General features: G+C 41.8%; 1 long non-coding RNA gene across 3 annotated transcripts; it reads left to right on the forward strand.

Moving 5' to 3' along the window:
* The first annotated feature begins 12653 nt into the window (after nt 1–12653).
* Nucleotides 12654–25361, forward strand: LOC103638240 (uncharacterized). Of its 3 annotated transcripts, none has more exons than XR_004852592.1 (8): nt 12654–13699; nt 14293–15919; nt 16331–17365; nt 22588–22670; nt 23035–23111; nt 23225–23289; nt 23419–23544; nt 23851–25361. It is a non-coding gene; the product is annotated as an uncharacterized lncRNA (long non-coding RNA). The 3 variants fall into 3 exon arrangements; XR_004852593.1 differs by having other exon boundaries at nt 12666–13699; nt 16331–16625; nt 16804–17365; nt 23035–23289; XR_004852591.1 differs by having other exon boundaries at nt 23035–23289.
* Nucleotides 25362–25995: the final 634 nt, after the last annotated feature.

Consider the following 25995-nt stretch of genomic DNA (forward strand, 5'->3'; position numbering starts at 1 on the left):
TTTATAGCCACCAACCACTTCCAAGCCGTTGCTCCAATTCTGCCAATCGCGGACGGTCCGCGCCCCTGGTCCGAACGGTCCGCCCCTGTACATCAACGGCTGAAATCGCAACGGTCAGCAGTAACAGCTATCGGCTATAATGCATTAAATGTGTCGTCAGATGTCAGATAAAGGCAATCGCGGACGGTCCGGTTGTGCACCCCGGACGGTACGCGAGGACGCTATAATTCATTTTACCGAACTCGTCACCTTCGGGTTTTTCGGTTCCTAACCTACTAGACGGTCCGCGCCTAAGGCCGAACGGTCCGCGTGTTGTCTCGGACGGTGCTTGCTTTCCCTCCGGACAGTCCATAGTGTAGACTTGGGTTTTTGCATTGGTTCTGTCCGAGGGTCATCCTGGTGTCGCGGACGGTCCGCTGCAAGGGCCCAGACGGTCCGCGCTTAGTCTGTTTTTTCCAAAAAGCTTCTTCTATCCGGAATAATCTACGGTATTCCACACAGCCGATTTAGAATAGTTGTAGATGAACCTTTGGCACCTGTAGAACATATAATCTAGAGCAAACTAGTTAGTCCAATTATTTGTGTTGGGCAATTCAACCACCAAAATTATTTAGGAAAAGGTTTGACCCTATTTTCCTTTCAATATCCCCCTTTTTGGTGATTGATGCCAACACAAACCAAAGCAAATATATAAGTGCAGAATTGAACTAGTTTGCATAAGGTAAGTGCAAAGGTTGCTTGGAATTAAACCAATTTACATTTTCATAGGATATGCATGGATTTCTTTCTTTCTTTTAACATTTTGGACCATGCTTGCACCACTTATTTTGTTTTTGCAAATAGTCAAAGGTATATAAATAAGATTTTGAGAAGCATTTTCAAGATTTGAAATTTTCTCCCCCTGTTTCAAATGCTTTTCCTTTGACTAAACAAAACTCCCCCTTAATGAAATTCTCCTCTTAGTGTTCAAGAGGGTTTTAGATATTAATTTTGAAAGAGGTCATTCCAATTTGAAATTATATCAAAAATAAGATACCCATTTGAAAAACTTCTTTAATATAAATTGAAAGATCATAATTTTTTAAATTGGTGGTGGTGCGGTCCTTTTGCTTTGGGCTAATACTTTCTCCCCCTTTGGCATGAATCGCCAAAAACGGATACTTGTGAGTGAAATATAAGCCCTTTTCAAACTTTCTCCCCCTTTGGCAAATAATATATGAGTGAAGATTATACCAAATTGGAGAGCGGTGCGGATTGACGACGAAGGATAAATAATACGATGGAGTGGAGTGGAAGCCTTGTCTTTGCCGAGGACTCCATTTCCCTTTCAATCTATGACTTTAGCATGAAATACACTTGAAAACCTCATTAGTCATAACACATGAAAGAGATATGATCAAAGGTATATAAATAAGCTATGTGTGCAAAATATCAATCAAAATTCCTAGAATCAAGAATGTTTAGTTCATGCCTAAGTTTGGTAAAAGTTTTCTCATCTAATGGCTTGGTAAAGATATCGGCTAATTGTTCTTTGGTGCTAACATATGCAATCTTGATATCCCCCTTTTGTTGGTGATCCCTCAAAAAGTGATATCGAATGGCTATGTGCTTAGTGCGGCTGTGCTCAACGGGATTATCCGCCATGCGGATTGCACTCTCATTATCACATAGAAGAGGAACTTTGGTTAATTTGTAACCATAGTCCCTAAGGGTTTGCCTCATCCAAAGCAATTGTGTGCAACAATGACCAGCGTCAATGTACTCGGCTTCAGCGGTAGAAAGAGCTACAAAATTTTGTTTCTTAGAAGCCCAAGACACCAGGGATCTTCCCAAGACTGACAAGTCCCTGAAGTGCTCTTTCTATCAATTTTACACCCTGCCTAATCAGCATCGGAATCACCAATTAAATCAAATGTGGATCCCTTGGGGTACCAAAGGCCAAACTTAGGAGTATGAACTAAATATCTCAAGATTCGTTTTACGGCCCTAAGGTGAACTTCCTTAGGATCGGCTTGGAATCTTGCACACATGCATACAGAAAGCATAATATTCGGTCGAGATGCACATAAATAAAGTAGAGATCCTATCATCGACTAGTATACCTTTTGATCTACGGATTTACCTCCCGTGTCGAGGTCGAGATGCCCATTGGTTCCCATGGGTGTCTTGATGGGCTTGGCATCCTTCATTCCAAACTTGGTAAGAATGTCTTGAATGTACTTCGTTTGGCTAATGAAGGTGCCCTCTTGGAGTTGCTTGACTTGGAATCCTAGAAAATACTTCAACTCCCCCATCATAGACATCTCGAGTTTCTGAACCATAATCCTACTAAACTCTTCACAAGTAGATTTGTTAGTAGACCCAAATATGATATCATCAACATAAATTTGGCATACAAACAAATCATTTGCAATAGTTTTAGTAAAGAGAGTAGGATCGGCTTTTCCGACTTTGAAGCCATTAGCGATAAGAAAGTCTCTTAGGCATTCATATCATGCTCTTGGGGCTTGCTTGAGCCCATAAAGTGCCTTAGAGAGTTTATAGACATGGTTAGGGTACTCACTATCTTCAAAGCGGGAGGTTGCTCAACATAGACCTCCTCCTTGATTGGTCCATTAAGGAAGGCACTCTTCACGTCCATTTGGTAAAGCTTAAAGCCATGGTAAGTAGCATAGGCAAGTAATATACGAATTGACTCAAGCCTAGCTACGGGTGCATAGGTTTCACCAAAATCCAAACCTTTGACTTGTGAATATCCCTTGGCCACAAGTCGGGCTTTGTTCCTTGTCACCACACCATGCTCGTCTTGCTTGTTGCGGAAGACCCACTTGGTTCGTACAACATTTTGGTTAGGACGTGGAACAGGATGTCATACCTCATTCCTCGTGAAGTTGTTGAGTTCCTCTTGCATCGCCAACACCCAATCCGAATCCCTTAATGCGTCTTCCACCCTGTATGGCTCAATAGAAGACACAAAGGAGTAATGTTCACAAAAATGAGCAACACGAGATCGAGTGGTTACCCCCTTTTGAATATCGCCGAGGATGGTGTTCACGGGGTGATCTCGTTGTATTGCTTGGTGGACCCTTGGGTGAGGCGGCCTTGGACCCTCATCATCTTCCTTGTCTTGATCATTAGCATCTCCCCCTTGATCATTGTCCTCCTCTTGAGGTGGCTCCTCTTGATCTTCATTTTCATCATCTTGAGCTTGATCCTCATCTTGGGTTGGTGGAGATGTTTGCTTTGAAGATGATGGTTGATCTTGTGCATGTGGAGGCTCTTCGGATTCTTTAGGACACACATCCCTAATGGACATGTTCCTTAGCGCGATGCATGGAGCCTCTTCATCATCTAGCTCATCAAGATCATCTTGCTCTACTTGAGAGCCGTTAGTCTCATCAAACACAATGTCACAAGAAACTTCAACTAGTCCACTGGACTTGTTGAAGACTCTATATGCCCTTGTGTTCGAATCATAACCAAGTAAAAAGCCTTCTACAGCCTTAGGAGCAAATTTAGATTTTCTACCTATTTTAACCAGAATAAAACATTTGCTACCAAAGACTCTAAAATATGAAACGTTGGGCTTTTTACCGGTGAGGAGTTCATAAGATGTCTTCTTGAGGATTCGGTGAAGGTAGAGACGGTTGATGGCGTAGCAAGCGGTGTTGATTGCTTCCGCCCAAAACCGGTCCGAAGTCTTGTACTCATCAAGCATGGTCCTCGCCATGTCAAGTAGAGTTCTATTCTTCCTCTTCACTACACCATTTTGTTGTGGTGTGTAGGGGGGAGAGAACACATGCTTGATGCCCTCATCCTCAAGGAAGCCTTCTATTTGTGAATTCCTAAACTCCGTCCCGTTGTTGCTTCTAATCTTTTTAATCCTTAAGCCGAACTCATTTTGAGCTTGTCTCAAGAATCCTTTCAATGTCTCTTGGGTTTGTGATTTTTCTTGCAAAAAGAACACCCAAGTGAAGCGAGAATAATCATCCACAATAACAAGACAATACTTACTCCCGTCGATGCTTATGTAAGCGATCGGGCCGAATAGATCCATGTGGAGTAGCTCAAGCGGTTTGTCGGTCGTCATGATGTTCTTGTGTGGATGATGAACACCAACTTGCTTCCCTGCTTGACATGCGCTACAAACCATGTCTTTCTCAAAATGAACATTTGTTAGTCCCAAAATGTGCTCTCCCTTTAGAAGCTTATGAAGATTCTTCATTCCAATGTGGGCTAGTCGGCGGTGCCAGAGCCAACCCATATTAGTCTTAGCAATTAAGCAAGTGTCGAGTTCAGCTCTATTAAAATCAACTAAGTATAGCTGACCCTCTAACACTCCCTTGAATGCTACTGAATCATCACTTCTTCTAAAGACAGTAACACCTATATCCGTAAAAAGACAATTGTAGCCCATTTTGCATAATTGAGAAACAGAAAGCAAGTTGTAATCTAAAGAGTCTATAAGAAAAACATTGGAAATAGAATGGTCAGGAGATATAGCAATTTTACCAAGTCCTTTGAACAAACCTTGATTTCCATCCCCGAATGTGATAGCTCTTTGGGGATCATGGTTTTTCTCATAGCTGGAGAACATCCTTTTCTCCCCTGTCATGTGGTTTGTGCACCCGCTATCAATGATCCAACTTGAGCCCCCGGTGCATAAACCTACAAAACAAATTTAGGCCTTGTTCTTAGGTACCCAAATGGTCTTGGGTCCTTTGACATTGGAAACAAGCACCTTGGGTACCCAAACACAAGTATTTGACCCCTTGTGTTTGCCCCCAACATATTTTGCAACTACTTTGCCTGATTTGTTAGTTAAAACATATGATGCATCAAAAGTCTTAAATGAAATAATAGGCTCATTTGATGCACTAGTAGATTTCTTTTTAGGCAATTTAGCATGGGTTGATTGCCTAGAGCTAGATGCCTCACTCTTATACATAAAAGCATGATGAGAGCCAGAGTGAGACTTCCTAGAATGAATTCTCCTAATTTTGTGTTCGGGATAACCGGCAGGGTATAAAATGTAACCCTCGTTATCTTAAACCATGGGAGCCTTACCCTTAACAAAATTAGACAATTTCTTAGGGGTATTAAGCTTGACATTGTCTCCCTGTTGGAAGCCAATGCCGTCCTTAATGCCTGGACGTCTCCCACTATAGAGCATGCTTCTAGCAAATTTAAAATTTTCATTTTCTAAGTCATGCTCGTTAATATTAGCACTAAGTTGAGCTATGTGATCATTTTGTTGTTTGATTAAAGCTAGGTGATCATGAATAGCATCAACATTAATATCTCTACATCTAGTGCAAATGGTAACATGCTCAATGGTAGATGTAGAGGGTTTGCAAGTATTTAATTCAACAATCTTAGCATGTAAAATAGCATTCTCATCTCTAAGATTGGAAATAGAAACATTGCAAACATTTAAATCTTTAGCCTTAGCAATTAATTTTTCACTCTCAATTTTAAGGCTAGAGAGAGATGCATTCAATTTGTCAATCTTAGCAATCAAATTAGCATTATCATTTCTAAGGTTGACAAGAGAATCATCACTATCATTTAATTTCTCAACCTTAGCAATCAATTTATCATTCTCAAATCTAAGGTTGGAAATAGTGTCATGGCAAGTGCTTAGCTCACTAGTTAATTTTTCACATTTTTCTATCTCCTGAGCATAAGCATTTTTAACTTTAACATGCTTCTTATTTTCTTTAATAAAGAAGTCCTCTTGGCTATCCAAGAGTTCATCCTTCTCATGAATAGCACTAATCAATTCATTCAATTTTTCTTTTTGTTGCATGTTTAAGTTGACAAAAAGGGTGAGCAAGTTATCCTCATCATCACTAGAGTTCTCCTCATCACTAGATGTTGCATATTTAGTGGAGGCTCTAGATTTTACATTCTTTTTGCCATCCTTTGCCATGAGGCACTTGTGGCCGACGTTGGGGAAGAAAAGACCCTTGTTGACGGCGATGTTTGCGGTGTCCTCGTCGGAGGAGGAGTCGGTGGAGCTCTCGTCGAAGTCCCACTCCCGGCAAACATGGGCATCGCCGCCCTTCTTCTTGTAGTATCTCTTCTTCTCCTTCTTATTTCCCCTCTTGTTGTCGCCCCTGTCACTGTCACTAGAAATAGGACATTTTGCTATAAAGTGACCGGGCTTACCACATTTGTAGCAAACCTTCTTGGAGCGGGGTTTGTAATCCTTCCCCCTCCTTTGCTTCAGGATTTGGCGAAAGCTCTTGATGATGAGCGCCATCTCCTCGTTGTCAAGCTTGGAGGCGTCGATGGGGAGTCTACTTGGTGTAGACTCTTCTTTCTTCTCCTCCATCGCCTTGAATGCGACGGGTTGCATCTCGGGTGTGGAGGAGGCGCCTTGCTCGATGATTTTCTTGGAGCCTTTGATCATCAATTCAAAGCTCACAAATTTTTCCTATAACCTCCTCGGGAGACATTAGCTTGTATCTAGGATCACCACGAATTAATTGAACTTGTGTGGGATTAAGAAAAACGAGTGATCTTAGAATAACCTTGACCATTTCATGGTCATCCCATTTTGTGCTCCCGAGATTGCGCACTTGGTTCACCAAGGTCTTGAGCCGGTTGTACATTGCTTGTGGCTCCTCCCCTTGATGAAGCATGAAGCGACCGAGCTCCCCCTCGATCGTTTCCCTCTTGGTGATCTTAGTCACCTCGTCTCCTTCGTGTGCGGTCTTGAGCACGTCCCAAATCTCCTTGGCACTCTTCAACCCTTGCACCTTTTTATACTCCTCTCGACTTAGAGAGGCGAGGAGTATAGTAGTGGCTTGGGAGTTGAAGTGCCGGATTTGGGCTACCTCATCCGAGTCATAGCCTTCATCCCCCACGGATGGTTCCTGCGCTCTAAATTCAACAATGTCCCAAATACTAGCGTGGAGTGAGGTTAGATGGTGCCTCATTTTATCACTCCACATACAATAATCTTCATCGTCAAAAACCGGTGGTTTGCCTAGTGGGACAGAAAGTAAAGGAGTGTGTTTGGAAATACGAGGATAGAGTAAGGGGATCTTACTAAACTTCTTGCGCTCATGGCGCTTAGAAGTGACGGACGGCGCGTCGGAACCAGAGGTGGAAGGCGATGAAGAATCGGTCTCGTAGTATACCACTTTCTTCATTTTCTTCTTCTTGTCGCCACTCCGATGCAACTTGACGTGGGGAGGTGACTCCTCCCTCTTCTTGTTGCCGGACTCCCCCGATGGAGCCTTCCCGTGGCTTGTGGCGGGCTTCTCGCTGGTCACCATCTCCTTCTTGGCGTGAGCTCCCGACATCACTTCGAGCGGTTAGACTCTTAATGAAGTACCGGGCTCTGATACCAATTGAAAGTCGCCTAGAGAGGGGGTGAATAGGCAAATCTGAAATTTATAAACTTTAAGCACAACTACAAGCCGGGGTTAGCGTTAGAAATATAAGCGAGTCCGAAAGAGAGGGCGAAAACAAATCACAAGCAAATAAGAGCGAATGATACGACGATTTGTTTTACCGATGTTCGGTTCTTGCAAACCTACTCCCCGTTGAGGTGGTCACAAAGACCAGGTCTCTTTCAACCCTTTCCCTCTCTCAAACGGTCACTTAAACCGAGTGAGCTTCCTCCTTAATCAAACGGGTCACTTAGACCCCACAAGGACCACCACACACTTGGTGTCTCTTGCTTTGATTACAAGTCACTTAGAGAATAAGAATGGGAGTAGAAGAAAGCACGATTGCAAAAGCCAAGCGACAAGAGCGACAAATAACACACGGATCACTCTCTCTCTCAAGTCACTAATCACTAATGATCACTTGTCTCAATTGTGGAACTTGAAGAGATTGGAGGCTTTGATTGTGTCTTGGAATGGATTTCTAGCTCTTGTATTGAATGTTGAAGATTGGAATGCTTGGATGAAGTGAATGGAGGTGGTTGGGGTTGTATTTATAGCCACCAACCACTTCCTAGCTGTTGCTCCATTCTGCCAACCGCGGACGGTCCGCGCCCCTGGTTCGGACGGTCCGCCCCTGTACATCAACGGCTGAAATCGCAACGGTCAGCAGTAACGGCTATATCAACGGCTATAATGCATTAAATGTGTCGTCAGATGTCAGATAAAGGCAGTCGCGGACGGTCCGGTCGTGCACCCCGGACGGTCCGCGAGGACGCTATAATTCATTTTACCGAACCCGTCACCTTCGGGTTTTTCGGTTCCTCACCTACCGGACGGTCCGCGCCTAAGGCCGGACGGTTTGCGCGTTGTCTCGGACGGTGCTTGCTTTCCCTTCGGACAGTCCGTAGTGTAGACTTGGGTTTTTGCATTGGTTCTGTCTGAGGGTCATCCTGGTGTCACGGATGGTCCGCCGCAAGGGCCCGGACGGTCCGCGCTTAGTCTGTTTCTCCAAAAAGCTTCTCCTGTTTAGAATAATCTACGGTATTCCAGACAATCGATTTAGAATAGTTGTAGATGAATCTTTGGCACCTGTAGAACATATAATCTAGAGCAAACTAGTTAGTCCAATTATTTGTGTTGGGCAATTCAACCACCAAAATTATTTAGGAAAAGGTTTGACCCTATTTCCCTTTTAGGCGGCGATAGTGGGCGCGGGGAGGCGGGCTCCGGCGGCGGCAGCGGGCGCGGGGAGGCGCGGCGGCAGCGGGCGCGAGGAGGTGGGCTCCGGCGGCGGCGGCGGCGGGCGCGGGGAGGCGCGTCGGGGAGGCGCGGGGAGGCGCGTCGCCGGCGGGGAGGCGGCGACGGGTGAGACCGGGCGGGGAGGCGGCGGCGGGTGAGTGTGGTGAGTGAGAGTGAAAGAGGAGAAGGAGAGGTTGCGGACGGTAAAGTGTCGCTTCTTTGCCGAGTGCCCGCGATCTGGCACGCGGCAAAGATTTTTTAAAATTTAAAAATATACTTTGCCGAGTGTCCACGATCAGGCACTCGGCAAAGTCCTCTTTGCCGAGTGTCCCCCGGGCGACACTCGGCAAAGATTATTTCACTATACTTTACCGAGTGCCACCCAGTTCACACTCGGCAAAGGCTTCTTTGCCGAGTGTCATCTCTGGACACTCGGCAAAGTACATTTTTATTTTATTTTCCCAACCAAACTTTTTGTGGTAGGTTCCTACACTATGTAGACCTACATGTACCATTTTGGGACAATTATAACATTGTTTTCAATAGCTAGTAGATTTAGTTCGTTTATTTGAATTTCTTCGGAAAATTCAGATTTGAACTGCAAGTCACTCGAAACTTGGAAACCGTGCATGCAAAAATGATACACATGATATTTATCACAAGTTACGACCGATTTCAGGAGCGGACCGGAAACTTCGAGCACCATACTCACTCAACATGGCCGTGAACTTGCCATCCAGTTGTTTAAAAATTATATAAAACACAAACAAAATCAAAAAATCATGAAACTTGTCCACGTGTCATGATATCATATGTAGAGGTTGTGATAAAAATTTGAGAATGTTTCGAGAAAGTTGAGACGTACTATATGTAGAAACCTAGGAGAACCACACATGAAATCATAAAGTTTCAAAGTAGTTCTCCTAGGTTTCTACACATAGTACGTCACAACTTTCTTGAAACATTCTCAAATTTTTATCACAGCCTCTACATATGATATCATGACACGTGGACAAGTTTCATGATTTTTTGACTTTGTTTGTGTTTTATACAATTTTTAAACAACTGGATGGCAAGTTCACGGCCATGTTGAGTGAGCATGGTCCTCTAAGTTTCCGGTCCGCTCCTGAAATCGGTCGTAACTTGTGTTAAATAGCATTTGTATCATTTTTTCATGCACAGTTTTCCAAGTTTCGAGTGACTTGCAGTTCAAATCTGAATTTTCCGAAGAAATTCAAATAAACGAACTAAATCTACTAGCTATTGAAAACAATGTTATAATTGTCCCAAATTGGTACATGTAGGTCTACATAGTGTAGGAACCTACCACAAAAAGTTTGGTGGCCAAAATAAAAAAAATAAAAATGTACTTTGTCGAGTGTCCAGAGATGACACTCGGCAAAGACAATATTTGCCGAGTGCCATATATTTAACACTCGACAAAGAATCTGCATTGCCGAGTGCCGACTTTCGGCCCTCAGCAAAGGGTTACGGTCGTCAGCTATAGACGGCCACTAACGGCCCTTTGCCGAGCGCCATCTTTGCCGAGTGTTTGCCGCTCAGCAAAACAGTATTTATCGAGTGCTTCTCTGTGTCGAGTGTCCCGCACTCGGTAAACAAGCTCTTTACCGAGCGCAGGACTTTGCCGAGTGCGGCTCTCGGCAAAGTCTTCTTCGCCGAGTGCCCGATAAAAAGCACTCGGCAAAGAGCCTGGCACTCGGCAAAGGCCCGAATTCCGGTAGTGGTGGCAAGCATTAGGGGGGAAGGTAGGTAATAATTAGAGGTGCACATGCACCCACAAAATTTTGTAAAATTAGTGATTTAGACTAGATTTTAACCACATGTACCACATATATGTCTCTACTACTCTATAAGGTTGTAACATGGGCGTCCATAGGTGCACCTTGCCCTTGCCCCCGTTTGCGACCCCACCGCCAATCCCTTCTCCCCCGCCATGCCACGCGCAATGGCTGCGATAGCCACTCCTCGGCGGGACGTGATGCACACCGCCCTCCCCCCTCCCCCTAACCACGGCGAAGATGATGCACGGGGCGAGGCAGTGCCCCCGCCTTCACAGCACACAAGTTCCGAGACAGCTAACGTCGGGGCGCGCCGTGCCCACCTCTGAGATTGCCGCACTCCATGGCCGAAGTTCTGCACCCCTACCCCCTCCCTCACGAGATCCTCGTCAATCTGTCCGGCCAGGAGGTCTACACCCCCAGATGCACATGTGCACGCCACCGATTTTGCCTGCCTCACCTCCCCACTATTAAGAGGTTAGAGAATGCTTGACTATGTCTTGAATGCCATGATGCTCTATGCTGATATGATGAACATTGGTGTTAAACCAAAGGGGTACAAGATAGACTTCCTTGAGATTTGGTCATGTGCACCACTAAATGACATCCAAACTATTGTAAATTAAGAAATGGATTTTGACTACATACTTCAGATTTTAATAGCAAAAATGAGTTCACAGGTTGTGGAACCTTTTAGTCACAGACTTAGTCATCAATATGGTAGACCATTCTGTTACATCTATGTTGTACGACCATTGTAAGTTTGTTATTTGAAAAGACCTAGCTTATGGACATTGTAAAGGTTTGGAACATGTTTCAATAACTATCCCATTTAAACAATGTCTACCTATGTGGTTCTGTCTGTCTCTGTTCTGCCTCGACGGGTGGGACCTAGATACTCGTTGCACGTCCCTCTATCGGCCTCCACTTCTTCCCCATCCTCGCTCTGATCCACTAGGTGCCTCCCCCCGCCATTGTCATGCATCCTCCCTCGCGCCTCCCCTCGCAGTCGTTGTGCGTCCTCCCTCGCACCTCCCTCCACCGCTGTTGTGTCCTCCCCTCGCCTCCGCGTTGTGCGTCCTCCCTCGCACCTCCCCCCACCGCTGTTGTGTGTCCTCCCCTCGCCTCCGCGATGTGGCGTCCTCCCTCGCACCTCCCCCATCGCTGTTGTGTGTCCTCCCCTCACCTCCGCGATGTGGCATCCTCCTTGCCACCCCTGTCTCGTGGAGCTCCGCGTTGTGTGTTCCTTGTGATAGAGTACGTGGGGCAGAGCCTACCTGAGGTCATGCGCGTCGAGCGGGCGTTCCTGGAGCCCGATGCATGTCGCGTGATACAACGGCTCCTGGAGGGCGCGATCCTCTCATCCCTTCCGAGCTCATTGTATATTTATCAAATTGAGCACATTTTTTGCCTCATTTATATGTTTCTCAACTATATTTTGCGACCTTTGGCATGAAAAATGTGATATGGTTTTAATTGAAACCGCGTCTTCGTGGGCCCCATCTGTGCAGCCTAAGTCAAATGATTGTCATAGGCCTCATCAATACAAGATTATGTTGAGTGTCTAGTGCAAATATATGTTTTTTTATTCAGCGTATTATATGATTGGATGCAGTTGTGCCAATACAAAAAATAAATTTCATTTATGTGTCATCAACATCAGTGAATTCTTGTATATATGTGTTATAGTCATAATGTATTGGCTACATATTCAAATCTCTAATTACCTATCTAATACCTTGATGGATGATTTTATGTTGCTAAAGTGTTGCTACTTTTGTAATCAAATAGCATCGACCATACTAACAAAGATGGTAGCACTTCATTAGATCAGTAACAGGTAACCCATATAATTGTTGCATCTAAAATTAGTTCATGTATATCATTGTTGTCAGCTTTGGGTTTCCTGCATATCTCGAGGAGTGAGAGTAATGCAAGAGTTCCCGCTTATGGAGTCACAGTAGAGACACTTGTACCCGCAATTTATAGACACTTGTACCCACAATTTGTACGTAGTGTTCTGACATAGGATTGTCGTGATGGTTGTTTCTGATTAAGCAAAGTATGTCCTTATATACTCTTGTGTTTCCGTGCACACTTTATATCCATATCACAGTTCGTATTATATAACAAGACGTGTTGTTAAATCCGTATAAGTTATTACTTCGAGCAAGTCATTTAGACATATCTCTACTACTATTATGTGAGCACTGTAGGCGTCCACACCGCTGGACGGTGCACGGTTCTGCCGCGCGTCTGCGGCCCTCCGCCCCGCCCCGCTCCGAAATCTCGCATCGCATCAATGGAAGCTGTGCCCGTGCGTTGCGCTGCCTCCCCGCCCCTTCCATGCTCCTCTCGCGCCCTTCCATCCCCGTCGTGCTCCATGCCCCAGCCTCCGCCATCCCCGCCCCACGAGTCGTCCCCGTCCTCGGAAATCTCGCCGCGCCCCCGCCCCAAAACCTCCCCTACCTCCCACCCAGATCGGAGCACGTGGACCTCCCACAGTGCTGTGATGGCTGGGGACACCGCGGAGGAGGGATCCTCTCCAAGTCCTGTGACGCGGCGTTCCTCGATGGAGGGGATGACACGGAGGAGGGGTCCATGGGGCGGTCGTGACCGCTGGCAATCCGAAGGTCGGTGCTGCCCTCTCTTCGGCGAAAGCAACGGTGAGAACGAAACCCCCTCCACCCCTGTCCCAAGATCCAGCACCCAATCTCCACCGCGACCCACCACCAGGCGCCATGTGTCCCTCTCCCTGAAACGCCGTCATCGTGCTGGTGTGGCTACATGACCACCCTCTTCTCCTCGCTCAAATGTCATCGTGATGCCTGCGTGTGTCGTCGCCATGCCCTTGCCCCTCTTCCTGAAATGTGTTGTCGTGCTGGTGTGCGCCAGATGGCCATCCCCTTCTCCTCGCTCAAACGCCATCGCGATGCCTGCGCGCGTTGTTGCCATACCCCTGCCCCTCTCTAAAATGCTATCGACGTGCTGTTGCGGGCCGCAGCACCATCCCCTTCTCCCCGCTCAAATGCTATCGCGATGCCTACACGCGTTGTCGCCATGCATGCTGGTGGAGCTGAGGGAGAAGTTGGCTAACATGTACGAGGTGAAGGACCCAAACTGCATTATCGTCTTCAAGTTCTGCATCCACTTTTTAGGCAGCATGTCCACTTGAGGCGGGAAGTCCATAGGTTTAGCTGCATCTATGACAACCTCGATGCAGCCAAGAAATTCGAGCCCAATTACAGGCTTCTCAGGGTACACGTCTCTTGCTCCTACCCTTTTTCCTCACTCTATCACTGATGCTGGATTGTTATGTCTCCAATGTTTAATACATACTACCCATATCTTTCCATGCATTTGTGTAGTCTACTCAATTAGCTCGCACACAATTTATTTTTGCAATTATTGTACATTTACCTTGGCCTCCCTTTCAGATTAGGTCACCCCTTTAACACATTTAATTTCTTGCGAAACATTGATATGAGCGTCAGATGTTGTAGTTGAGAAACTATGAACCAGGCACGTCTGTCGGGCCTTTATCATTTCCATGTATTTTCCTCAATGGTCGACTTATTCCTACATGGTTTCATGGCCCCCATTGCACTAAGTATGTGTCATTAATTTTATAAACCATGATATAGTTCAATCAAATCGAATAGCTTACGATCAACATTTCTGCCTCAGTGCTATTCTATTTTAAGTAGTGAATGGCATGAGTTCAGTATAATTTCCCATGGCTTAATGTTCCTTTCTTTCTTTCTTTTTTCTTTTCAGCTACAACTACATGTATGATGCTTTTCTAAGTTCAATAGTTCGATATGGCATACTCATTACAATATTTGATGCAGAGCAATAAGCAAATATTGGTCACCCATCTTCTAGCTGTTCTCTCTTAGGTGCTGACAGAGTAAGTGCTTTTGTTCTTTCAAATGAAGTTTTGGCTAAGAACATCACTATTGTGGTCAGTAAGGTATATATTATGCACGTTTGTCTACCAATATATATGAATTGTTATTATTGAGTAAATTTTAATGAATTGTTATTCATTTCCATGTGCAGTCTGAAACAAGGGTGTTTTTCCCAACACACAAATTAACTAGAGTGATGTTTATCATATTGTGCAGTTTAGAAAAAAGTTGATGAATCTGGTGGTACTTTAGGGTTTCTTGATCTGTAATAAAACAAAATGAATGGGCTACCATCTATGTGTTCGATTTGAAAATCATGAGGAAATCACTTTATTTGTTGCTTTTTAGCTTCCTGGCCTAATTTAAATGTTTTTAAGGCCTTTTAAGGTTAAATTATCTCTAAAATGTCACATTGATTCTTTTATAGAAGTTAGGAAAACTATATGCCAAAACATACGGAACATGTCACCTTGAGCCAAAAATATACTTTCTGTTTGCATCAAGTGAACATATGAAACATGTCAATGATACGGAGACCACGAGCTTCATTTTGAAGTAGACCCACTAGCTGCAGTATGTACAGAATGCATATTTCTTTAAGTACAGAACCATCGAATAATCATTCTTTGTTGGTGCTCATATTGTTCATTAAACACAAGTTATCGTTGTTGAATGCCCAAATATTATAGGACTGAATACATATTAGAAACAAATATTCAGATACAAAATGCAACTCCAATGTTTTTTGCTACCACATGTAGCCTAAGTATTACGGGGGTTTATCTTTACCTAGGGTACAATTCAAAACTTCCAAGTTATCTCACGTTGTATATATTTGTCATTTTATATTATTGTTGAGATTTTTCTCAAAACAAGTTAACTATTGGATTACTGTTCATTAAAATGTAGTTCTGTTTGGAAGGTTTGCTTCAATATCCCGAGGTATGGCACCATAGAACGCATTATGATCAAGAAGCAGCTTCTGAAGACTAGAGAAGTTCCCAAGAGATGCAGACAATGCTCTTGTAAGCTGGTTGTTGGACAGGCTTATCTGACCAAGGTTAGGAGCCGCAACACCGATCACAGCTGGGAATTCCTAGCATTGAAGCCAAACACTTGAGCTTACCATCTTGATCAATTTCCCATTTTGCGCAGTAATCCAATGTTTCCATCACCTTTCCTATCATTAGATGTTCAACTGCATCAAAAAAATCTAAAATCTGAATATCATCAGATGTTGAACTTCACTGAAAATAAAAAAACTGAATTCTAAATCCAAAAACTTGTAGCAGGCACCGAGTGATAGAACGAGTCCAAAACCCCCTTCCATTTTCTACAAACTAACCCGCAGTCCACCCGCTCCATAGAAACTGCCATCGTCCGCGTCTTCTGCCCACCCGCTTCGATGTGCAGCCACAAAATCTTGAGCTTTGTGAAACCAATTTTTTTTAGATAATGGAACAGAAATAAGGTCCCAGCCTCTACACCATCCAAGACAGCGTACACAGCGCCAGGCATAGAAGCTGGAATACAACTTGTCTCCTTCAGATCTCCTTTGCTCGCCTAGGTGAGCATCCATGGATTCGATTTGTTTGGTTTGGGGTTAGGTGGCTTTGGATCCTTTTTTTTGCTGTGTGTGGTAGCTGGTAGGCAAGGTGTTTTTCGATGTTTTCAGTTCACATCATGTCCAGCTGCGTTTGTTTGAAAGAAACACCAAAAAAGTACAACAATGTGCCTTTTCTCATTTGTGATTTCATTATGATTGCAAAAAACTATATGTTATTTTTCTTCACCTGGCTCTACCTGTATGAAAACCTTTAGTTGTACCTTGTCATTTAGTTACTATAAAACAGGTAGATCTTTTTTATAGGAGAAAACACAACCAAAGGACCATTCTTCTGTTTTATCAGCAATTAATTATTACTTTATCATGAAATCTTGCTAGAACCAAGTTAACACAATGCTCCTACCCTTGCAGATCCGGAAGCTTATATTTATGTATTCTACAGCCTAATTGACTCATCCGCAGATGGTATGGCTTAAAGAATTGTACTTTATACTGTAGTAAATTACCTTATTGGCTGTCCAATACCTCTACATTGTGATGCCTTCTCCAAAGAAATTTGCAGCCAAATAGACTATTTACTACCCTGTTTGCTGTTTCGTCGTTCTGGTGGAGCTCTAGGGAAGATAACACAAGTAAGGAATGGCTACCTTGAGATGACTCAGGAATTTATGCAAGAACTCTAGCAATTTTAAACACGTCTCCTCTGGTTTGTAACTAAACATGGTCCTTTTATGTGTATACTTTTTAGAGAGAAAATTATCTTGTAGTCTCATTGTTTCAGTTTATGGTCCAATTTACAATGGATTCACTGTAAATGGGAAAACAACTCGGTAGGAATGCTTTTTTGAATTATAAATTACTTCTATTTCATACGATGCTTCTAGGTATGTGATGAGTCCTCCAATCTGAGAAGCAGGGCATGGTAAAGCACTCCAAGCTGCTCTTTCATCGGGAAATTTATAGGTGACACTTGTGTCATACATTGAACTATAGAGTCAAACAAATTACATATTATCCTTCAACATTTTTCACCAGTGGGAACTGTAGTTATTGCATAGAATAGATGGTATATTAATCGTTTGAGAGCCAATGTTTACATTAACTATTATGCAGAAGAAAATTTATGTTTTATTTTATATCTAACTACACTTTGTTGCAGCTTGTAGGTACTGATCGCTGCACATTAAACTCCACACAGATTGTCCATGTTTCTTTCAGTCACCATGATTTATCACTAGGTCATTGTGTTTGTGGCCAACGAGTATTGTTCTAACACCTTATTTGAATGCTAGGTGAGTCGAATCTGCAACACCACAGGCTTGAAAGCGTGCCATTGCTGTTCTACATGAGATTTTGAGACTGACAATGGAGAGGCGATTGACATCTGATAAGCTAGACATATTTCACAATGAGTACAGGCTTCCATGCAAGTTACTTCTTTGTTTGGTGAGAAATCATGGCATCTTCTACATCACTAACAAAGTTCAGTATTTTGTGCCGTCACAATTCAGTTAGCAGCATACATGTTCAATTGTTGGTGTCTTTGTTAAGTTTGAGTAGAAAAGCTCAATCTAGCATGCTCTTCGCTATGTTTTACTTTCCATGATTCGTTGATTATCTATTCAGTTTCTGCACGATTACTATGAGTACGTGCTTTCATATATTGTTTACTCGATGACTTGAATAGTTTACAACGTATGATTATTGCTTAGGACCCTACACTACTAAATCAGGGGACTTGCTTGAGTCAGAAAAACTTAGGAACCAAGTTTGCTCTCTAAGTTATTGTCTTCATTTTTGTAACACCCCAGAGTCCACAAACACCCCGGAATGCTACTGAACTACACATCTGACATCCATATATAAAATTTCGGCAGCATCTCCTTTGAAAGATTGCATAAACGAGGGGCAACAGTGTATAAACATATATCATGACAAAAAACATACTAAGCATTATTAATATGCTAGCAAAGGAAAGTTAAACATAACAACATGAACTGAATTAACCAGTGCACACGACTAGAAAAAAAACAAACATCATTTGACATCGAGTTTCTAATTAAATCATGGCTGCAACTGGGCAGCGTTATTATAATAGTGAAGGTGGACGTGTTGCTACTTCCCTCATTCCCAACATGAATCAAATACCTGCATTGAGTAATGCAAGAGTGAGATGATACATCTCAGCAAGCAAATTATTTTGACGAGATATTTAAACCACAAATTGAATTAAACAACATTTTAAAGGAATCCCAATTGAGATCAGAAATACTTGTAGATATAGAACTCAATAGTCCCAATATAACCAATACCATCTCATTTCCTCGAACAACCACAATAGGTTGTATAACCCTTCCCTGCGTCAACAATACCTGCAGATATCACTTCAATGTATGCATAGGAATGCAATGTGTAGGTCATCTGCCCTCATACCTCTGAGAGTATAAAACCACATCATCTGCTAATATCACTTCAATGAATGCATATAAATGCAATGCATATGTCCTCTGCCTTCATACATCTAAGGGTATGAAGCCGCATCGTACCCCTCCTCGGGCAACGTACGATGCTAAGTTGTACCGATACGGTCGGACCATAGGTCACGACCAAACTTCAGATGCAAATGAATAATGTAATGCATATGGCATGCTACATTTATCAATATACTTCACTTCCTTCAGATACAAAACAATCCTCAAATAATACTTCATCTGCCTTCAGATACAATACAAATCTCAAATAATACTTTATCTGCCTTCAGGGGTGTAAATTAATCTCATGGGTCATACTCGAACCATAATCATCATCAATATATGATTGAGCATCAGTATAATACAAGCAAGTAAAGCATCACCATAGAGTTCAATTATGAAAGAATTCCATAATTCTGAATATTAGAGCGTAGGCGATAAAAAAACAACAAGTCAAAACGGTAGCAACCACGGCTACATTCACTTGCCTTCATCGAAGAAGAAAGATGTACTAGGCATGATCCGGAGTGTAGCCACCAATTCTTGGAGAGGAACGACGATGATGGGCGACGGTATGCCCTCATCTCCCCTCTCTTCTCTTCTTTTTTCTTCCTCTCTTCTCTTGGGGCAAGGCACAAAAGGGTGACGGCTGCTAGGGGTGGGAGGACGTGGCTTCTAGGGTTAGGGAGGTATAAATAGAAGAAAACTTCCACAATCCTAATATCCAATGGCTCAGATCAACCGGCACTCAAAAAGACTCATCCGGACTCCAAACAAGGCAAACTAGTGATTGATCGGAATCATCTTGATGAGATCAATACATCTACGGCCTCCGATCATCCATAGGACATACCATATTTGGATTATAAAAATGGTTTATTTTTAGGGTGTTACATTCTACCCCCCTTAAAAAGAATTCGTCCTCGAATTCGACCACTCCAAGCAAAACATCCAAGGTACCCCAAATACCACCACCATTCAAAACATGAGTCCATTATTGGTATTAATCAACACAAGAACTTCTACCTCGGACTAATGGTCTAAGGAAGCTACACAACCTGACAACAAGCATGAAACAACCTGCAATGAAGCTCAAAGCAAGTCATAGATGCGATCAACACTATGATTTCACAACATCGAATTTGGATGCAGCCATACATCAGCATCAATGTCTTAAAACCACACTCTTTTATGAAGGGGTAATATGCACTAAGCACAACCCTTACCAACTTCAACAATTCATTTTAATTCAATGGTAAAACATCCACACCAGATGAACGTATATGAAGATCAAACACCTCACTTCACAGCACCACAAAACAAGTAGTTCTATTGAAACAAAACTCCTAATCTTCCTAAACCCTGTTCTTGCCATCATGAAAAGATAATCATGTAATCTAACAGTCTTTGCACCCCACAAAAGGGAGAAAGTCTACAGAACTAATGGAGCAATAAAGCCGACAAGAAGCCCATAACATTCTGCGCGACACATTTCATCGAAGAAATGCCAAAAACTCCACAAAGAGCATTGATAGCACAACAACAACACAATACTTGCTTAACCAATGTCGCTATACTTCATCCAACAACTCAACTAAGAAAATTAACCAAACTAGTAAGGTTAACCTACAAATAATATAAGTCTTCATCTACTGTAGTTCAGAAACATACATTTCATTCTATCATATGATGCACTCAAAGTACCAGATATACGAGGTCAATAATAACCCCGTAATCCTTCACACATTTGACAAACATCTCAAGTTGTTGTAAAAACCACATCATTTAGGAATAGGTGACTAACCACACACAACCAACTCTAGGTTAGGCAATGACTTCATTCAAACCAATAGATAGGTGGTCCAACAATGGCTCCACCAGCATGCATCGGGGAGAGAACCATCTGATCCTCAACGTATTAATACATAATCAATGGATCAAGAAAAACAGAGATTTATTCTACAACTAGCATGACTAACATGCAACCACTTTAAACCACCTCTAGGCTTTGTGGCTACTAAAACACACAATAGAAGAGAGACATGTAAGCCATTCTGGCTATGTAAAGACTTCCCCAAAATTCATATAAAAGTATCAATATTCATTTCTTTCAGAACTGGTTTCTCGACATAAACAATCATTCTTTGCAAAAATAGTTGGAACTATCCACCAACCACTCAACAACTTAAATTCAAAGTGATCGTTACCTTGTAATCCAAAACACGCAATTCACACTCCTCTTAGGAACATCCACAATCAAGCATATATAACAATATTATTGCAATAAAACTCAACCACGAAAAACATGATGAAAACAACATAGGCATACTTGTATATCACAAGCATAATAACAACTTCGATCTTACCAAAGACCAGCGATATCAATCGCATTAATAAAACAATATAAAGATTTAGAGATAAAACATATTAGGCATTAAGTCATAAACAACTTACCACATCACCGTAAAGGAATAGGGAGGGGTGAAATTATTGTCATCTGCACTTCAAAGACACTAATATATATCAAAGATATTTGAACCCATACCCTTCCTATATGTGCAAGTTTATCTTCAAATTGCCAAGAATCTAAAGCCTATGCTTTGATACCAACTGTAACACCCCAGAGTCCACAAACACCCCGGAATGCTACTGAACTACACATCTGACATCCATATATAAAATTTCGGCAGCATCTCCTTTGAAAGATTGCATAAACGAGGGGCAACAGTGTATAAACATATATCATGACAAAAAACATACTAAGAATTATTAATATGCTAGCAAAGGAAAGTTAAACATAACAACATGAACTGAATTAACCAGTGCACACGACTAGAAAAAAACAAACATCATTTGACATCGAGTTTCTAATTAAATCATGGCTGCAACTGGGCAGCGTTATTATAATAGTGAAGGTGGACGTGCTGCTACTTCCCTCATTCCCAACATGAATCAAATACCTGCATTGAGTAATGCAAGAGTGAGATGATACATCTCAGCAAGCAAATTATTTTGACGAGATATTTAAACCACAAATTGAATTAAACAACATTTTAAAGGAATCCCAATTGAGATCAGAAATACTTGTAGATATAGAACTCAATAGTCCCAATATAACCAATACCATCTCATTTCCTCGAACAACCACAATAGGTTGTATAACCCTTCCCTGCGTCAACAATACCTGCAGATATCACTTCAATGTATGCATAGGAATGCAATGTGTAGGTCATCTGCCCTCATACCTCTGAGAGTATAAAACCACATCATTTGCTAATATCACTTCAATGAATGCATATAAATGCAATGCATATGTCCTCTGCCTTCATACCTCTAAGGGTATGAAGCCGCATCGTACCCCTCCTCGGGCAACGTACGATGCTAAGTTGTACCGGTACGGTCGGACCATAGGTCACGACCAAACTTCAGATGCAAATGAATAATGTAATGCATATGGCATGCTGCATTTATCAATATACTTCACTTCCTTCAGATACAAAACAATCCTCAAATAATACTTCATCTGCCTTCAGATACAATACAAATCTCAAATAATACTTTATCTGCCTTCAGGGGTGTAAATTAATCTCATGGGTCATACTCGAACCATAATCATCATCAATATATGATTGAGCATCAGTATAATACAAGCAAGTAAAGCATCACCATAGAGTTCAATTATGAAAGAATTCCATAATTCTGAATATTAGAGCGTAGGCGATAAAAAAACAACAAGTCAAAACGGTAGCAACCACTGCTACATTCACTTGCCTTCATCGAAGAAGAAAGATGTACTAGGCATGATCCGGAGTGTAGCCACCAATTCTTGGAGAGGAACGACGATGATGGGCGACGGTATGCCCTCATCTCCCCTCTCTTCTCTTCTTTTTTCTTCCTCTCTTCTCTTGGGGCAAGGCACAAAAGGGTGACGACTGCTAGGGGTGGGAGGACGTGGCTTCTAGGGTTAGGGAGGTATAAATAGAAGAAAACTTCCACAATCCTAATATCCAATGGCTCAGATCAACCGGCACTCAAAAAGACTCATCCGGACTCCAAACAAGGCAAACTAGTGATTGATCGGAATCATCTTGATGAGATCAATACATCTACGGCCTCCGATCATCCATAGGACATACCATATTTGGATTATAAAAATGGTTTATTTTTTAGGGTGTTACAATTTTCTACTGTTTATAGATTGCAAACTGAACTTAAATCAAATACTTCAGTATTGGTCTCTAGAGAGGAAGCTCTGCCAACCATTACTAATAACTGAGAAGGTATGGAGACACCTTTGTTTTGCTGTAATTTTGAACAAATAAGTATCCTGATGATAGTGATGTTTTGGTAGATCATCTGATAATCTCTACTACTCTATATGACAATATGCACTTGACATTCAGAAAATTGGTTTGAGATTCTCAAAAGATAGTTGCATTCTTGGCTCACTTAATTACATTCTCAAAAATATTGTTTTTATTGTTTTGTTCTTACATTCTCGCCAACTTTTAGTTTATATGTTAATATAGGTTGTGGCCTCCAGATGGATAAATTACTTTTGTGCTCTTTGATACTATGCTTACAGATATTGATCTAATGCAATGCATTTGATCTTGTCATTAACTTCAATTTTTTTCTAACCAGGCAAAGAGTGCATTATGGACAACATTCAAATCACAATCAGTGTTCTTAGTGAACTTGTTTCCTATCCGCACATGATGGTGACCCTACTGCTATTTTTATTAATCCATCCATACTAATTGTACCTCTGTTACATGTGCGAATTAGTATGTCAGTTTAACAACCTTTTCCCCTTATGTTGTGCGGGAGACAGCATTACAATGTTTAGTAGCCTTTTCGACGTTTCCTCACACAAAGATTTATCCTGTGCGGCGAAAGGTTAGTTTTCTATGTGTTACTAGGGATTCAGGGTATCCTTCCTAGCGTGGCTTACTGCTGTTACATTTTTGCATCAGTAACCAATCTGCCCTTAATAAAAAGAACTCACCAGACTGACCGTTCATCCAGGTTGTGCAGGCAGCAATCAGAGCTCTCGACGATAAGAAACGGGTTGTTCGTCAAGTGTCTGTCCGATGCGGGCACACATGGTGCGGACATTTTACAAATTTTGAATCAGCTGCATAGAGCAGTCAGGTGACAAGAATTATGTCTTTTAACGTGCCTGAACTTCTTGTTGAAATCCCAGACAGTGCAACTGTTGGCTCACTAAAAATACCGCAACCTGAACATAAGAAAATATATAGCCATGTTATTAAATGAACATGTTTGGATTATAACAATACAGGTACTAATGTCTTAAATCTGATCCATTAAACATAAGTCAGTTCTTGCTTTAGGAACTATTCTGTTTTTATTTTGGTTACAACTCTGGTTTGACCATTTTCTGAATACTCATGCCCCCTTTCCACTCAAATGATCTTTGGTTTTGCGCTGTTGCAGGTAATGACATATGTAATCAGCTATTTGAATTGGTTAAGGATTTTAGTGTAGGCGTCCACACCCTGGTGAAGCACGCCCCCGCCCGTAATCCCTGCTCTCTCTAGCCCGCATCAGCTGATCTTTCTGCCGCCGCTTTGCCTTTTTTTCTTGATTATAATAAAAATGGAATTATCTACAACAATTTTCTTGATTACAGACACTTCGTTCAAACTTATTTTTTCATGGAATCCAAAAATAGCAGTAGCACTAAATCTGACTTTCATTTCTGCTTATTTGTGTTGTACATAGGAATCCTTATTCCCTTGACATCTCTAAGGATCAGTGCGATGTGATGGCATCGGTCACAGTTCACTTGAAAACAGGATTTATTTTGAAAAATTCTACATTACCAATAGTTTTTGTTCTTCTAGCATAATCTGAATGCTTTCCTAATTAACTGAGAGGAAAATGGTATTTGTTTTCTGGAATAAATTAGCATGTTGCTATATCTCTGGGTGCCACAGACAAGCTAGAGGTGGATAATGTTAGTCTGGGTTGTTCGTTTTTTCACTATGTTTCTAGATAGTAGTTCTAATTACAAGTGAGGACCTCAGGCTGATTTATGTCCCAGCAATAAGTACAGTGCTTCTAACGATCATTTCATTAGATTTATTATATGCAAAAATAATAGAGAAGAATTTAACTACAAGGTTCGGTTAGTAAACACAATAGAAAAGATTTTTTGCTGATTACTTGCCGTTGATTTTGTATAAACTGAACCAATGGAAATAAGTTGTGTACAATTACATTCCACTATCACCATTTGGTATCTAATTTTATAACAACTGTGATTTATTTCCATATGTGAGAATTAATAAGTCTTTTTTCACTACGTTTCTAAATAGTAGTTCCGATTACAAGTGAGGAACTTAAGATGATTTATGTCCCAGCAATAAGCAATAAGTACAGTGCCTCTAATGATCATTTCATTAGATTTATTATATGCAAAAATAATAGAGAACAAGGTTCGGTTAGTAAACATAATAGAAAAGAGTTTTCATAACTTGTGTTCGTTAAAAAGAATTTTTGTTGATTACTTGTCGTTTCTTATTAGTTGTTTACGTGCATCTGTAAGGCTGCACGTAAGGCTCTATCATCTGTTCCTTGTACATTGTGATCCGGGTCGAGGAGATCCTGAAGCCACTTGCTGCAGTCATTGGTGCCACCATCACACTGCTGGCGTGCAGAAACTCCTCTGTTGATTTAATCCTATCTCCATCAGTGATATAAAGGTACAAGTTGAAGTAGAAGACACGAATATGATGCACCAAGTCAAGTCTGACGATTTTGTATGTCTCGGTTCCTTCTTGTCCTGGTGCATATGTGCTCTTCCATTCATTTCTGATCTTCCGAGAAGATAACAGATCTAACTGGGGATGCTTTCACCATAGACGAGCTATTCTTTAATCATTGATTATTGTGACTGTAACTTCTGATTTCTCAATTTTCTATCTGAAGTTTGAGCTTCTGAAGTTTGAGCTCCTGGAAAAATCTAGGAACGACAAGATGTCTATAAGGCATAAAAAATGTTTTGTATATTGTAGGGATCGTTTCACACTATGTATCGGTGGACCTGATTAGTGTACTGCTAGAATAGTGATATGGAGTTCGAATATCTAATATAAAATCGAAAAGAAACACTGTATAGCAAAAGATATCAATGTTGATGTAATCATATAATCGTCGTGTAATTTATGGGTCGTAGCAACGCACGGGTATTGTTTAATCACGAATTTTGCCGTCACCATTGTACTCACCTCGTTTGTCGTCAGGGCCCTGAGCTGTTGGAGGCTCATCAATTTGTGTGCCGTTGCAACGCACGGGCACTTACCTAGTATATATAGAAAACCATATCAACGCATGAGCACCTAATTATTTGTTATGATTGTTGAATTGATTCTTTATAACACCCACTCAACAATGATCTAGCGTGCACAAGTGTCCTCCGTTGCAACACACGGACATATACCTAGTTATTACTAACTATACGCCCTTAAGGCATGTGCGCGCCGTCCTCTAATTTATTTCTAGCTTCGCCGCTTACATACTATTGTGAGATATAAGAACCGTGAAGAATGTGAAGACAATTATTCTCCAATCTTACTT

The sequence above is a fragment of the Zea mays genome, chromosome 9, assembly GCF_902167145.1.
Source record: "Zea mays cultivar B73 chromosome 9, Zm-B73-REFERENCE-NAM-5.0, whole genome shotgun sequence".
Taxonomy (NCBI): Eukaryota; Viridiplantae; Streptophyta; class Magnoliopsida; order Poales; family Poaceae; genus Zea; species Zea mays.